At 39.6% G+C, this 16382-nt stretch overlaps 1 protein-coding gene across 2 annotated transcripts in view; it reads left to right on the top strand.

The window, feature by feature from the left end:
* The window catches only part of CNST (consortin, connexin sorting protein), a 59124-nt gene that overhangs the window by 714 nt on the left and 42028 nt on the right, over nucleotides 1–16382 (top strand). Inside the window, exons 1-2 of one of the 2 annotated variants that reach the window (XM_042445664.1) lie at nucleotides 5261–6042; nucleotides 9055–9157. The gene's annotated coding sequence lies outside the window, so the exon portion shown is untranslated. Of the gene's footprint in view, nucleotides 1–5260; nucleotides 6043–9054; nucleotides 9158–16382 lie in introns of those variants that run through there. The other variant, XM_042445663.1, reaches the window with a different exon arrangement.

Here is a 16382-nt window from a genome sequence, read left to right as displayed (position 1 = left end):
TGCAAGCTCCAGGAAAAGAGATTCCACCTCAGCCTTAGGAAGAACTTCCTGACAGTAAGGGCTGTTCAACAGTGGAATATGCTGCCTTGGAAAGTGGTGGAGTCTCCTTCTTTGGGGACCTTTAAACAGAGTCTGGATAGCCATCTGTCAGGGATGCTTTGATTGAGAGTTCCTACATGGCAGAAAGGAGTTGGACTGGATGGCCCTTGTAGTCTCTTCCAACTCCATGACTCCATGATAACCCCATAGAGAGAACTTGGCTTCTTAATACAGTACTGAAGATTCTACCTCAACATTAGGAGGAACTTCCTGACAGTAAGGGCTGTTTGACAGTGGAACACATTCCCTCAGAGAGTGATGGCGTCCCCTTCTTTGGAAGCTTTTAAACAGAGGCTGGATGGCCCTCTGTTGGGAATGCTTTGATTGTGTTTCCCTGCATGGCAGTGGGTTGGATTGGATGGCCCTTGGGGTCTCTTCCATCTCTATGATTCAATAAAGTCAGCCACAGTGGGGTTTCCTGGCCAATCCAGGATTCAAACCCAGGGTCCAAAACACACTCCAGAAATATTCCAGTTATTTGAGCGTTCTTTAACTGCTCTGGCTCAATGCTAGGAAATTCTGGAATTGTAGTTTTGTGAGACATTTAGCCTTCTCTGTCAGAGAGCTCCAGTGCCACCCAGGATTCCCTAGCACTAGGGCAGTTAAAGCAGTCTCAAATTGGACTGTTTCAGCAGTATGTTTTGGACCTAAGTCTCCAGAGTCGTAGTCCAGCGCTCAGACTGCTACACCACTCTGGGGCACACAGTTGGCCCTCCTTTCCACTGATTTTGTTTTTAACCTGGGTTCAGCTATCCACAGCTTGAAAATACTAAATGAAGCTTGATTTTGTTACTTTATATAAAGGGCACCATTGCATTTAATGGGACTTGAGCATCTATGGATTTTGGTTTCCACAGGGGAGTCCTGGAACCAAACCCCACCAGATACCAAGGGTCCACTGTATAATGTTTGAATAACATCCTGCACACCGTAATCTCTGTTTCTGATGTGAATCCATAGGTTGTATCCACACTGCAGAAATAATCCAGTTTGAAACTTCTTTAACTGTGCTGGCTCAATGGTAGGGAATTCTGGGAACTGTAGTTTTGTGAGACATTTAGCCTTCTCTGTGAGAGAGCTCTGGTGCCTCAAGAAACTACAGCTCCCACAGTTCCTAGCCATGGCAGTTAAAGTGGTTTCAAATTAGATTATTTCTGCAGTGCGGATGCACCCCTTTCCACTCATAGGGCATAGAGTGGCTCCCTGGGGTTGTAACCTTTCAAGATTTCTGTGTGGAGGAGGGTTACTCAGGGCACCGCTGTGGGCCTCGCGGTTGCCTGTTGGTTTCCAGCCTTTTTGTGTCCTTGCCAGTATAGTAAGCCAGCTTTTTGCACTGGTCTTTGTCCTGTTGCCAATCCAGTATCAGATCACTTGCCTGAGGTGACCTCAGATGTTACACATCTACACAGAAAGCATCTGCTTTACTTGAAGCGATGTGTGATAAAGTGAGGGCATAAGAGCAACCCTATGTCACCATCTAGCTGTGGCTTAAGTATTTTTTTCCATCAAAGAGGATGCTTTCCATCTAAGTAACACAGGAAAAATTATAAGCATGAGGAACAATAACAGAGTACTTTAGTCATGGCTTTTTTCCACCTTCACTCCCATGTTGTTTTTAAATTCTAGCTTGGTAGCTATTGGCAACAAGGAACTGCATACAGGTGAGTGAAAAGGCTGGCTGAGACAGGATACGCTGTCCCTCTCTGTTCAATATACAAATCAAGTGGGTGGCCTGAGAAGGGACCCACACACACACACACACACACACACCTCTGAATCCATTTTAGAAATGTAAAGTGCTCTTGGAGAGGAGTGAAACACTTATTTCATCTTTGGCCAGCCCTCGGCAGTAGTGGGATTGAAATCCAGGGCCCTGAAGATCAGCTTCCCTGCCCCAGCCAGAGAACAACAGGTGATGGGCAATACTGTACTAAACAGGCCAGACTCAGCACCTCCAAGGCCAACACAGCATTCTTCTTTTTTTTTTTCTTCCTTTTAACTACATGCAAGAGTCAGGGGACAGCTATCTGGATATGCACATAGTTACAGATGCTTCCAGGATTATTATTACAATCGGTCCTTCACTCACTGGGGTTAGGGACACAGGATCCCCACGAAAGTGGGAAAGCCACAGATAAGAGAACAACCCTCTAGGAATCTAGGTTCTCCTGCACAACTCTATGATCAACATCTGCCAGATGTTAACCATAGAATCATGCTACAAATGCCTAGAGAAGTGTTTTCTCTAGGAATATCTAGATCCTCCAGTATGACTTCTGGTGCACATTGACCATAGAGTTGCTCTGGAGGATCTAGAGAGAACATGTTATGAATAATCAAATCTGAAAGTCAGAACTGCAAATGTAGAGGGACAACTGTAATCCCAAAATGTATTATACTTTTCTGCCACAAAGTGGTGTTTACTCCCAAGTACAGGTGTCTGACCTCACTGCAATAGACACAGACTTGGTTTTCTTCTTCTTGTCTTGGTGGTATTATAATTTGAGTATAAAATGCAAAATTCCATGAGCTGGAAGTATCCGTTGTTGTTTTTAATCAAGGTTGGCAAACAAGATTGTTGTTGTCTCTTGCTTTATCACATCAGGAGTGTAGAATAAAGTTGTAAAGTACAGAACAGCAATGGAGGGGGAGAAGAAAAATATAGATCAGATATTTCTCAACTACTGTATAGTAATACATATGGTTATGTAAAGGAAAGCCCCATAAGACTATAGAGCCCAGTGTTTAGAATTGTCCAGCTATATCACTGCCCAGGAGGCTAATAACCTTGTGGGTATATTTACAATGCTATCTTGATTACTTTTAATATCTGTTCAAGATCATTTAGTACTTGTTCCAGGGGCATTTCCTCTTTACGATGTGAACTCAGGGATAAGGAATTTAAACAAAACCAGAAAGGTCAGTAAGGTGTGGTGACTAAATGGCTTGAACACAAGTACATTCCTGTGTTCGTCTTCACAGTTGCCTGCCAGCTATTCAGATTGCTATACCAATGTCATTAGCTTAATTGGCTCATAATTTTCTACCTAACTTTTTCTTCTTTCTTAAAAGACATGGCTTTAAAAGAGGAACTTTCATTCATGTGGTGTAGATAATCCACTGGGCAGCAGGCAGTAGTGACCAAAGGATCACTGTGTTAATTTCCCATGCAAGCAAAGTACTGCTCAAAAATCTACAACAAAGACTTTTACCATGTAGACGGCAAAAATGCCAGATGTCCCAGCTGGGTTCAGGAAAGGAAGAAGAACTTGGATTCATATTGCAAACACATGTTGGATATTGGAGTGCATCAATTTTTTTCAGAAGGAAACCAGTCTGTTCTTTATTGATTATAACAAAGCCTTTGGTTGCATGACTGTTCTTGTGTGTAACCTGTACTCAGAATAAGGGGCTACTGTCAGGGCAGAACATAGAGAAATGGGTTTACAATTGACAAGGGGATCAGGAAGGCTACCTTTTATCCCCCTATGTGTTTAACTTGTACACTGAAAATCATACATCATACGTCAATCAGAATTAGATTTGGAGGAAGGAAGCATCAGCAATTAAAGATATGTAGAGAACACTATTTTACTGATTGTATGTACAGCACTTTGTAAAATCTACAGCGTTATATAAATAAAGCATAATAATAATAACACCATATTATTAGCAAAGACTTGGAGTGATTATTGAAGAAAATCAAGGAAGAAAATGCAAAGGCAGTCTTACAGCTGAACTTGAGTAAAATAAAAATACTGTAGTGAGCACAGCTGATTTATGTAACTTTAAAGTAGATGATGAAGACATTGAAACAGTTCAAGATTTTCAATACCTTGGCTTAATCAGAATTGGCTGCAGTCAGGAAATCAGAAGAAGACTAGGACTTGGAAGAACAGCCATGAATGAATGGAACAAATCCTGAAGTTTCAAGATATATAATTAAATACTAAAGTTAGGATTGCCCATGCCATCATATTTCCTGTTTCTATGTATGGTTGTGAAAGCTGGACAGTGAAGAAAACTGATAAGAAGAAAATCAACTCATTTGAAATGTGGTGCTGGATAAGAGTTCTGAAGATACTGTGGACTGTTAAAAAGACAAATGAATGGGTTCTGTGGCAGATCAAGCCTGAACTGTCCCTCAAAACCAAGATGACTAAACTGTCATACTTTGGGCATATCATGAGAAGACATGACTCACTATAAAGAACAGTAGTGCTTGTTAAGGTAGAAGACAGTAGGAAAAGAGAAGGGCTGCATTCTAAGTGGACTGACTTAATCAAGGATGCCACAACCCTGAGTCTGTAAGAGCTGAGCAAGGCTGTTGATGATAGGGTGGCTTGCAGGTCTCTCATTCCTCAAACTCAAGCTGGTGGCAGTTAACAGCAACAAGACAATCCATTAGATGAGAAGTAAAAATAAGTTGAGGCTTTGAGCAGTTATGCTATATATATTGTGAATCAGTGTCCAGTGTGTGGAGGAGGCAGGTGCATGGGTGTCATCTGGAAGGTAGTCTGCACTCATATTTAATGCATCATTAGTGTACTAGGTTGAGTTTGTTTGTTTTTAAGTTCAAAGTTGAAAACCTTATTTGGATAGGAAAATTGCTAGCTTCTGACATTGTGTTTCTTTTTTGTTTTTCCTTTTTGTGTAAATGATTACAGAGTGCATAATTATAATAATAACTTATAATTTTAAATAAGGTCTCATTGCAGCAGGATACTGGTAATTACTGAAGCAGTACCAACCAGTTGTTCAACTTCCTAGCTATAATTGCTTTTGTGTTATATAAAAGTGCTAGACCTTCTATATAATATATAAATGTTAAGTATATCTAAATGCTTATTCTGAAAGGTGTCTGAACCATATTTGGAACCACTAAATGGTGACTGAATAAGCTTTGGTTTTCCGCTAGTGAATTTTCTACAGAAGTTTGATTTTATTCCAGTGATTTGTAAAGCAAGCCAAATCTCCAGAAAACATTATCCTCTTTTTCTTTTCCTGCCTACTTTACCTTTGGTTGGCTCGGGGGTAGATGTAGGCTGGGATCCAAAAAAAATTTTAAAAAAAAAAAAATCTGGCAGCTATTTTTCTATGTCCAAAGAGGTTTTGATTTAGTGTATCATTAACAGCTCAAACATCAGTGCCATATGGCAAACTACCTTTGAAACTAGTGAAAGCTTCCAAGGAAGGTCTGGTGTGGCATGCTGGTCTTCTTGTTCAGATTCAAAGCTCTTGAAAAAATTACTAGGATGCTCCTTGGATTCCAGCTGTAAACCTTTTCTGCTTTTTCAAATCAAGAGGCTTGCTTGCTGGTCATATTTGTAATGTTCATTATTTGTATAACTGTGTTGATAAAAAATTTGAATCACGTGCTCTTGGTAACATGAATTGCATGTTCTGGTGCTGCTTTAATGTATAGAAATAAGATTAAGAAACACTTAAGGTTGCTGAAGACACATACATCTTTTTATAAAGACATTGATTGGTAATAAATTGTCTATACTTTCCTGAGTTGTTTTAAATACAAATATGGTTAAACAGAGCCATCTTAAACTGCTTTCCTCCTGTTGTTTTGCAGCCTTCTTTAACCTGGAATCCTCTGGGTATGTTGGACCTAGTGCTGCTTATGGTCTGTAAAGCCGTGTGGCCTGGATCCAGGTTATCGGAAGGACTGTATTTCCTTGTAGAAGCCTACCTAAGATCTTTAAGAAGTGGCGCCCTGGCCCCTGGCGTTTGTTTGGGGCTGCACTCGTGCACACACGCGCTCCAGCAAGCACCTTTCCTCTCCTCCTGGCCCTGGCAAAGCCAGGAGGAGTGCAAATGCCACCCCTAAACTTTTTGAGGGGCCTGAGGGGGAGGAGCCAAAAAGCCCTGGAGGAGAGAGAAGCAGGGACAGAAGGCTGCACCGGGCTGCATCCACACTCAAGAAATAACCAGGTTTGGAAGCGATTTAACTCTTTTGTGGCTCTTGGCTATGGAAATCTGGGAGTTAGAGTATGCTCTGGGGTCCAGATATTGACGCTTGGCTCCATTCTGGCTCATGGCTATGGAATTCTGGGAGTTAGAGTATGTTCTGGGGTCCAGATATCAAGGCTTGGCCCTTTTCTGGCTCCTTCCAGCCTTGTTTTTTCTCATTTTTAAAAGAAAAATAAAATAAAATACACTTAGCTGGCCCCTTTTCAGCATATCAATGGGGATGCTTTGATTGAGAGTTCCTGCATGGCAGAATGGCCATTCTTGGGGTCTCTTCCAACTCTAGGATTCTAGGATTAATTAATTAACCTAAGGAATCAATCTAAAGGTCTGGGCCTCTCTGCCCTCCTGCCTTGGAAGCAAAGTCCATTGGCAGACCTCTGAGTTTTACTTTGCAAGGAGTTTTTATTTTCCTTATTTTTGCCTTTTTAAAGGAGTTTCCCCCAAATTCTGCCAGAGGATGAATTGGGGCTGTGGAGTCCTATAGCTCTGCTCCAAGCAATGCTAGTCTGCAGGCCCCATCATCCAGCAGCACCACAGATTGCTGGGAACTTCAGTCTAATAAGGCTGCACACTGCAGAAATAATCCACTTCAACACCACTTTAATGCTATGGAAAATCCTGGGATTTGTAGTATGTTGTGGCACCAGAGCTCTCTGACAAAGAAGGCTAAATACAGTATCTCACAAAACTACAATACCCAGATATTGTTGTTGTTATTATTATTTTCTTATATCCCGCCTTTCTCCCAATATACGGACTCAAGGTGGTGATTTTCTATAGCATTAATCTATAGTATATCTTTCTATAATGTAGATGGACACTCCCATTACATAATTTGTTTGGGGATGCTTTGATTGAGATTTCCTGCATGGCAGAATGGGGTTGGACTGGATGGCCCTTGGGGTATCTTCCAACTCTATGATTCCATGATTCTATAGCACTCTGAGCCTACTGTGATGTTAATTGTTTTTAAATGTATAACGTTCTAAAGTTATAAAGTCTTATAATGCAAGCCATGCACTGATGGACTATTGCACAATAATTTTGTATGTACAGTGGTGCCTCGGGTTACGAAATTAATTCGTTCCGCGGCCGCTTTCGTAACCCGAAAAGCCTTCGTAAGCCGAATTGCCATAGGCGCTAATGGGGAAAAGCCGCGTTTCGTGCGAAAAAGCCGAAAAAAGCACCAAAAATTTTCTTCGTATCCCGAAAAAACATTCGTAACCCGGAACAATGATTTCCTATGGGATTTTTTCGTATCCCGAAAATTTCGTAACCTGGGTATTTCGTATCCCGAGGTACCACTGTATTGATTTTATATCCTGCCTTTCTCCCAAAATAGGATTCTCTTAAAGGGGTTTGTTTTTTATAAAAAGAAAGGAAGGTATAATGTCTTGGAATTTAAAATTGTGACAGATAGATAGATAGATAGATAGATAGATAGATAGATAGATAGATAGATAGATACCGTCGATAGATAGACAGATAGACAGATAGATGGACAGACAGTTAGATAGATGAGTCTTGGAATTAAAAATTGTGTGCATGTGTGTATGTAGTATGTGTGTGTGTGTGTGTGTTGGAATTAAAAATCCCTCTTGGAAGTGGGAATGAAATGTTGTGTGGCTGCAGCCTGGGTTCTTAGCTCAGCTCAGAAGTTGGAATGCAGTGTCTCAAAGCATGAACAGAGTGGCTGCCGCTCATTGCTTGAACAGCTGCGCTTTGCTTTATTGAGCTGAATTTATCTGATGTAAATGCCTTCAGAGGAAGGACTCAGTTTGCATCTGCACTGAAAAAAATAATCCAGTTTGATGCCACTTTAGCTGCCCTTGGCTCCATATTGTGGAATGCTGGGACTTGTAGTTTGTTGCAGCACCTGACAGAGATGGCCAAACAGCTCCTCAAAACTACAAATCCCAAGATTCCATAGCAGCACAGAGCCATAACGGAAGTTCAAGTGGTGCCATTCTAATGTAAATGCGCGACCCTCTTTTTGTGTCTGGGGGGGCTCTTAGCCTCTCAAAATGGTGGCACTTAGTCTGGACTCCCCCCTTCCCAAAATCCTGGCTATGTCCCTGAAGAGGGCCTTCTTGGTAGCTGTTTCCAGAGGAAGGGTTTGGAACACCCTTCCTAGGAAGGGTGAAATGATTCCCTTCTTAGTGTCCTTCCATTGCCAACTGAAGATTTTTCTATTAGAACAGGCTTTAAAGAATGGATGGTAAATGTGCTTTTAATTGTGAACCATCTTGTTTGGTTTTTGTTTTTAATGAATTTTAAGTGTTTTTAATTCTGTGAATTGTTTAATTGTATTTTAAATTTTTATATGATTTTGCTGATGGTTGTTATATATCTTAATCTCTATTTGTTATAATATTTTCTAAGTTGCTTTGTATCTCATGATTGGGGGAAAGAAAGGTGTGCTATAAATGAATAAAATAACAAAAATAATAATGATAATAGTCAGGGTGGCCAGTGGCCACACAGGCTGAGGCTAACAGGGGTTGTAGTCAGCATCCTGAACAGCTCCAGGTTAGATCTGCTGAATTATCTTTGATTTTGGGAATGTTTTTAAGAGTTATGTCTAGCAAGCTACATTTCAAATCTTAGTGTTCTACAGAGGCCAGTGTTATACACGTTGTGGTGATAATCATGTCAACACTTGTAAAAAATAAAAACCTACAGAGAATCCCATAGGACTATTATGGTTAATCAAGGTATTTCTAAGTTCATGTTTTGGACTTTGTGTCAATGATCCTGATGCTCAAGTTCTTATTAAATTCTTGTTTGAAAAACATCTTTGGTAGCTGAACAAAGTCAAAGGGGTTGTCTGGCTGATAAGTATGATTTACCAAGATGAAGATAACAGTATATCTCCCACTAGTCTAAATTTCATGTGGTTAGTTTTCTAGCATCCCTCTCTTAGACAACACCCACATGCATACCTGTTTACTTTTAAACCCTCTTTTTTCACAGGTTGAGCAGATTCCGGATACCTCTGTGTAAACTCTTTGCCTAAAAAAAGTCATCTCTTTGCCCTGCAGTACGTTTGAGGAACCATATTAACTTACAAAAAATGGTGAGTGCTTTCCCTCTAATTTACAGGGTGGGGACTAAGCTCTAAGTGGTAGTAAAAAAAATGAGATTTTGGGATTATTATTTTTTTGAAACATAGGAAATTAGAGAGATTAATAATTATAATCTCTTGCCGGTTTATGTAATTTCCGGAGTGGGTAATAACCTATAACTAGTTTTAATAGTGACCAAGATTCAAGTGAGTATTTCAGAGCAATATTGCATTTTGAGACGAAGGATTCATATAATGAGATGAAGGATTCATATAAATAAGGATTATTTAATGCTGACAGTATTATCTCTGTATAGACACAATAGCAGTATTTATAAAGCATAGGAGACATCAGGACAGCATATGGTTTGAAGTCCTAAACATGTGATCTGCTATGAACTAGGCTGGAAATTAATCCCTGAGCCACTTTCCCCTTTGGATATGGAACACTTTTATTTCAAAAATAGATTTGGGTACCCACTTTGATGTTTTACCTCACACTGACATGGTGATTTTAAAGCTTTTTGTAAACATTTTTTAATTTTTGTTGTGGAAGCTGCCTTGGATCCCATCCTGGGAGAAAGACAGCATATAAATAAAAGGTAATACTGTTGCTGCTACAAACCATCCTGTGTGGGCCATGATCCCCCTAATGGAAGACTAGTGCTCTAAAACCATGGACCTCCTGCTACTCCCCAATCTCCTGGTTTCGTCATTGTTTCTCCACATAAGTCCCTTCTACCAAATCTCAGCCTTGGCTTACTCTTCATTCCTGCTGTTGCACAGCTGAATCTTTGTGGAGGAAGACTAGGGAGTGGGCAGGTAACATTCATTATAAATTTATTCTTTATTCTTTTGTGCTATTTCTTTGGTCTAACAAGGGTGAAAAGCTTGATGAACCCTATATACACTCGCCTTATCCCAGCCAACTTTAGTAGTGGCAAGTAATACACCACTTCGCTTCCCTACTCCCAATAGAATTTACAGTTATGTCCTGTGATCCTAAGTATATTTAGTAGGAAGCAAATCCTGTTGAAAATGATGGAACTTTCCTATAAGTAAAACTGGATAGATTGCTCTATAATTTTGTGTTAAATTAGAATCGGTATGGATATTCAAAGTAACATATGTACACTCCTGAAAAAGAAAATAACTGCTGTGCCAAAAGTAAGTATGTTTCCATTGTGTTAAGAACTTATTTGTTTACTGAAACTGAAAGTCATGGCTTTCAAGAATTATTAAACTGGCAGGTAAAAAAAACTGGAAAATCAGCAATGCTTCTAATTAAATGTCTGTAAGAGGTTAAATTATTTTGAATGGGAATTTGGAAATAATAGTTGACATTTAAGTAATTCTCCACTGCCCATAAGTTTAGTTTTTAAATGCTGAAAGGGAAACAGAATTATATTTTTGCTATTTTGAAATCCAAGTTCCTGTACTGTCAAGTTGTTTCATCAAACAAAAATGAAAAAGTACATTCTTCAGCTATGTAGGGAGCACATTTACAATCCAATCCAAATATAATTAGTCATGTTATATCAGATTATAATACAGTAGTAGTAACAGATTTCCCACCTGTTATCCCAATCAGATAAACATTGCCCTTCATACTTCCAGCTGATGCAGGAAAATGGCAACATCTGCTTCTCCTACCTCTTCCTCACACAGTCTTGTCTAGCCAGTCTCTTACCTGCTATGCAGCACATTTGGAGACCAGCCTGCTGCTAAAGGGAAGAGAAGGGGATGGATGATAGAATTACAGAATAAAGGCCTAATACAGACCACCCAAAAAGGGCAGTCTGCCAGCACCCTGGTTTGTTCCGTGAGGAAGCCACAGCGGACAAACTGCGCGGCTCCCTCGTGGAGCAAAAAGAACCCGCGGAAAGCGGGTTCTTTTTGCGGCACCATAATGATGCCGCAGTGCGCTAATGCCGCACTCATGTCATCATTATGGCGCCGCAATGTGCAGATGCTAGGCATCCATTGCGTCAAAATGGCGGCACCCATCTGTATAGGGCGCCGCCATTTTGACACCCTTGTCATGTGCTAGGGTTGAGGCACGTGTGGGCAGTGCACCCTTGGCCAACCCCAACAAGCATTCTCTGAAGATGTCAGCCACAGATGCTGGTGAAACATCAGGAAGAAACTCTTCTAGAACATGGCCACATAGCCCAAAAAAACTACAAAAAACTATGGATGCCGGCCATGAAAGCCTTCGACTTCTCATAAAGATATTTTTGCCCTCTTGATAAAAGAATTGGAAATAAATCATATGCTGGGATCATGTGCTGCTGCTTTTGTGTAGCCTTTTTGTTCTACATGATGCCTAACCAGGGTTCAGTGTTATAAATGCTTAGAAGTAAATATGTTTCTGGGTCTTTTTTATATTTTGAGGGATGTTCTGGGAAAGAGCAGAGGATGAGAGAAAATGGGGAATAAGGAAATCAGGAACTTTGCTAAGCAGAGTATTTGCATTATAACACATTCTTTAGAAGAGAGAAAGCATCCAGCTGACATAAACACTCAAGAGGTTAGATTAAAGAGCTTGCCTGTTAGTGCACATACTCAGTAATGAGACTGTACATAACACAATAATCTCATGATCAGAGAAACTACTAATGAGGATGCCCTGACTAACAATTGTCTCTGTTGGAAAGCAGGTCTGGAAAGAGAATTTGTATCCAAACAGTCTTTGTCATCCTCTCTCCCCATGCCTGTTCCTTGACAAAAAAAATATTGGAGAGAAATCATTCATGAATTTTTCTTTCATTATAATTTTGTGGTTTAATACCAACTATTCTTGATTTTATCAAGGTGACATTGTTTTTTTTAATATTATTATTATGAAATCCCTGCACATGTAAGATATTGACAAGTACTGTTCGCTTCATTTCCTTTTGTGGATATTTGTAGTGCTGCTTAGTGTAAGTAACACTTTATAGGCTAAACCTACAGCGTTAATCTGTTTGTGTACTAAGCAACACTTTCCTAGATGCCAGAGGTTCTGCTTTATAATAGAGGTTGAGTCTTCCTTATCTCACATTCAAAAATCCAAACTACAGTGGTACCTCGGGTTACGAAATTAATTCGTTCCGCCGCCGCTTTCGTAACCCGAAAAGCCTTCGCAAGCCGAAAACCCATAGGCGCTAATGGGGAAAAGCCGCGATTTCGTGTGAAATAGCGCCGAAAAGCACCAAAATTTTCTTCGTAACCCGAAATAACCTTCGTAACCCGGAACAGTTATTTCCTATGGGATTTTTTCGTATCCCGGAAATTTCGTAACGTGGGTATTTCGTATCCCGGGGTACCACTGTACTTCATAATCCAAAACCTTTTCATGGGTGGCTGAGATAGTAACACCATTGCATTCTGATGGGTCAGTGTACACAAACTTTGTTTTATGCTCAAAATTATTAAGAATATTATGTATAAAATTATCTTCAAGCTATGTGTATAAGGTGTATATGAAATATAAATGAATTTCATGTTTAGACTTGGGTCTCATGTCCAAAATATCTCTTTATGTATATGCCGATCCAAAACACTTATGGTCCTAAGCATTTAAGATAAGAGAGACTCAAGCAGCATAGTTTTTCTTCCCTTTGGTGAATCTAAAAGGGAAGCTGGATCTTGTCAAAACAATCGGATATTTTAGTACTAAATAATTTAAACATAAGGAATGAATTCAACATGCAATTTTGTTAGTACAGTCGGCCCTTCTTATACACGGATTTTTTATACACGGATTTAAGCATACACGGTTTGAAAATGTTCCAAAAAAGTATAAATTTACCTTGATTTTCCATTTTTTATAAGGGACACCATTTTGCTATGTCATTATATTTAATGGGACTTGAGCATACACGGATTTTGTTATACACGGGGGATCTTGGAACCAAACCACAGCGTATAACAAGGGTCCACTGTAGCTGTTGACACATATTCCACTATATGTAGGTTAGAAATGTTTGGCATTTATGAAGGTCTTAATCTTTGAAAAAGCAAGGGATATCAAATGTTAAATAGAATTCAATAGCTTGTGGTGTAACTAAGAGATCAAGAATCAGATGTGTTTTCTTCAGTCATTCCTGTCACATAGTCTAGTTATTTGAAGGACTGTATCTCCTTTTATGAGCCCATTAGAGTATTGAGATTGTCTGGAGAGGCCCCTCTCTTTGTCCCACCACTCTCTCAGGTTCATTTGGTGAGAACAAGGGAGAAGGCTTTCTTGGTGGCTGCTCCCAGGCTCTGAAACCCCTTCCCTAGAGAGGCCAAGATGCTCCAACCCTGCTCTCCTTTTTGCCCCAGGTAAAAACATTTATGTGCCATCAGACTTTTTCACACTAATAGAGGCCCAGTACAGACTGGCGCAAAACTCCCAAGCACTGTCCAGGTGCCATCATGGCTCCCCTCCATCCACACAGGGGTTGCCATGATGACGTATGCATGGTGCAGCATCCAAACGGCACCGCACAGACATCATCATTGTGCATGAGGGTGGCAATGGCTCCCTGCATGTGATCTAAAAAGAACCCACCAGGTGTGGGTTCTTTTTAGGCCTCGCAGAGGCCACAGTGTTTGTCTGCTGCGGCCTCCATCTGGGACAGAAAGGGACATCATCTCACCGCCCCTTTTTGCCTGTCTGTATCCCTCCACAATTGGTCTTTTAAATGCTGTGCAACTCAGATGTCAAGGTTTGTATATTAGTTTAATGTATTTTAAAATCGGTAATGTTTTTAACTTTTTTAATTGTTTAACTGTTTTTTAAACTTTATATTTACACTTTTAATGCTTTTGTATTGTTTTTAATTTGTACTGTTTTAAATTTGTTGCCTTAAGCTACCTTAAGGCCCAGTATCAGGAGAAATGTGAGATATAAATAAATAAAGCAATAATAATCTAACATTAAGTAATCACCAGTTGTTGCCTCTTTTGGTCCCTGTGGAAAACACCTACATGTTTTTCTAACCTGGAGAAAGTAGGCTGTGGGTTTTTTTCCTTGTTAAATCTTTTTAAAATTGGTGTTGTGTTGAATACAGTCACTAACATTGTGGCTATTTCATCTCTGTTGGAATGCATCCCCCTTTTCTCCAGTGATTCCTTATGGAGCTAGGGTCCGTGCGTTAATTTCAGTTTCAGTTTACATCACAAGTCCAGGAATGCAAACCTGGCATTAATCAAGGCCCCACTACATCTGAGTTTTGCACAACACTAAAGAAAAGCCCTGAGGAACCAAACCAAAAGCAATGTTCCTGCAGTAGCCAACCAGGAGGCTAAGTGAAGTCCGTAAGGAAGACCTGAACATTAGAGCACCCTCCCTCTCTTGTTCTCTAGCAGCTGGTATTAAGAGGCATATTGAAGGCAATATACAGTCATCATAGTTTCCCACTTCAGACAGAGGCACTGGTTTAGACCCATCTGTTGCACTGCTAGGAACAGAGGATTTCATTTTGAAGCCCAGAGATTAAAAATCTTTTACATTTAATAAATCTAGAGATTGAGTTTGAGGTAATATACATATGAAGACTGAATAAAAATCAAATTGCAGTTTTACTTAGAAATGAGAAGACATTTGGCCCCCACAGGGAACATCCTATATTATTTATTAGAAGCCATCTAAGATCCCAGATAGTTACTGTAAATTTTGCATTCTTCTGAGTACACCATGCATGTAACTTTATTGACTTATAAAACAATTCCATGGTGTTGTAACAGTTGCATTAATATACTGGCTACTTGGGAATTGCACATGCTAATTAGCACAAGAAATTTACCAGACAACACCCATTTTTATGTGACAGTGGCTTGAGCAGTTCACTTAGCAAACTGCAACTTGTCCAACAGGAAATACTGCTTCTTCCTTAGAACTGGATGGTTGTGTTCAAACACTACAAATAAGTTTGAGGAGATAATAATGACTGAATGAGGAAGATAAGACTGAAAATACAATAACTTACAAATAAAGCATGAATGTTAAGAGCATCAAAATTAGATGTGGGAGGATAGAACTTGTTACTTTACTATGTTTTGACTGTTTTACTGTGAGCCGCCTCAGTCCTAATCAGAGTAGGCGGGATATAAATAAAAGTTCATTATTATTTATTACTGTGTTTCCCTGTATGATAGCCACTGGTGGAATTGGTGGTTGAATAGACATGCTGGGTGTTTGAGGAGATAAGACATGCTGGCCACATGTAGGGGAACATTCAGACACAGTATCATCAGACCCAGCCTAAGTATTTTTTTTCTTTACAAAATATATTCTTCAAATAAAGGCAATCTTTTGCTGCAAATGTATTATTTCTTTTTAAATCTTTTATCTAAGTAATTACAGTGTTCCCTCAACTTTTGCTGGTGTTTGGTGTGAAGGATCGCCGTCAATGTGGAAAAGCTGCAAATAAAAAATATTATTTTTACCTAAGAGAACACCTCTCTAGGAATCTCCAGATTCCTCCAGTGCAACTCTGTGTTCAACATCTGCCAGAAACTGATCATAGAATTATGCTGGAGGACCTATAAATGCTTAAAGAAATGTTTTCTCTAGGAAATTCTAGGTTCTGTTGCACAACTCTATGGTCAATTTCTGGCAGAATTGCACTGGAGGACCTAGAGATTTCTAGAGAGAACATGTTAATCAAAACCGCAAATAATCAAATCCACAAAAGTTAAAGCTGTAAATGTGGGGGGCCAACAGTAGGACATACAATAATTAGAAATCTAAAACAACTTAGTAGCTACTAAGAAATTCTAATTTCACTGGAGGCTTGATCTGACCATATAGCTTTGCTTTTTACAGTGGTTACTAACTACAACATTCAAAACAGTGTAGTGGCAACAGATAGTTTCTCCCATTCTGTTCTCTTGCTTCCTGAATTAACCAGTCTTAAGATGAGTCATTAACTAAATAAATTGAAACATTTTCTTGGTTTTGTGCCTGAAATTCTTTTCAGTATGAAAATAAACTGTCTCTTATCCTGTGACAGAGACAAGCGTTGTATCATTTTAACTGTAGATAATCACTTATTTAAGTGCAGTCTTGCATGAATTTCTTTTTCACTAGCCAGTCATCCATTGTGAAGAAGAGAGTGAAAGCTGTATCATAGTTGTTGGGATGATTGAGGTTTATGAGGTACATCTTAGATGGATAACTTCTTTAAATGCTAAATAGTAATATGACAGCATTTAACGTGCATGATAAAACTGGTTTTGAAAGCCCTGTTTTTGGCTACGCACATGG

This window comes from Sceloporus undulatus, chromosome 1 (assembly GCF_019175285.1).
Source record: "Sceloporus undulatus isolate JIND9_A2432 ecotype Alabama chromosome 1, SceUnd_v1.1, whole genome shotgun sequence".
NCBI lineage: Eukaryota > Metazoa > Chordata > Lepidosauria > Squamata > Phrynosomatidae > Sceloporus > Sceloporus undulatus.
Note: the sequence above shows the minus strand (reverse complement) of the source record. Positions and strands in the feature narration are given on the sequence as shown.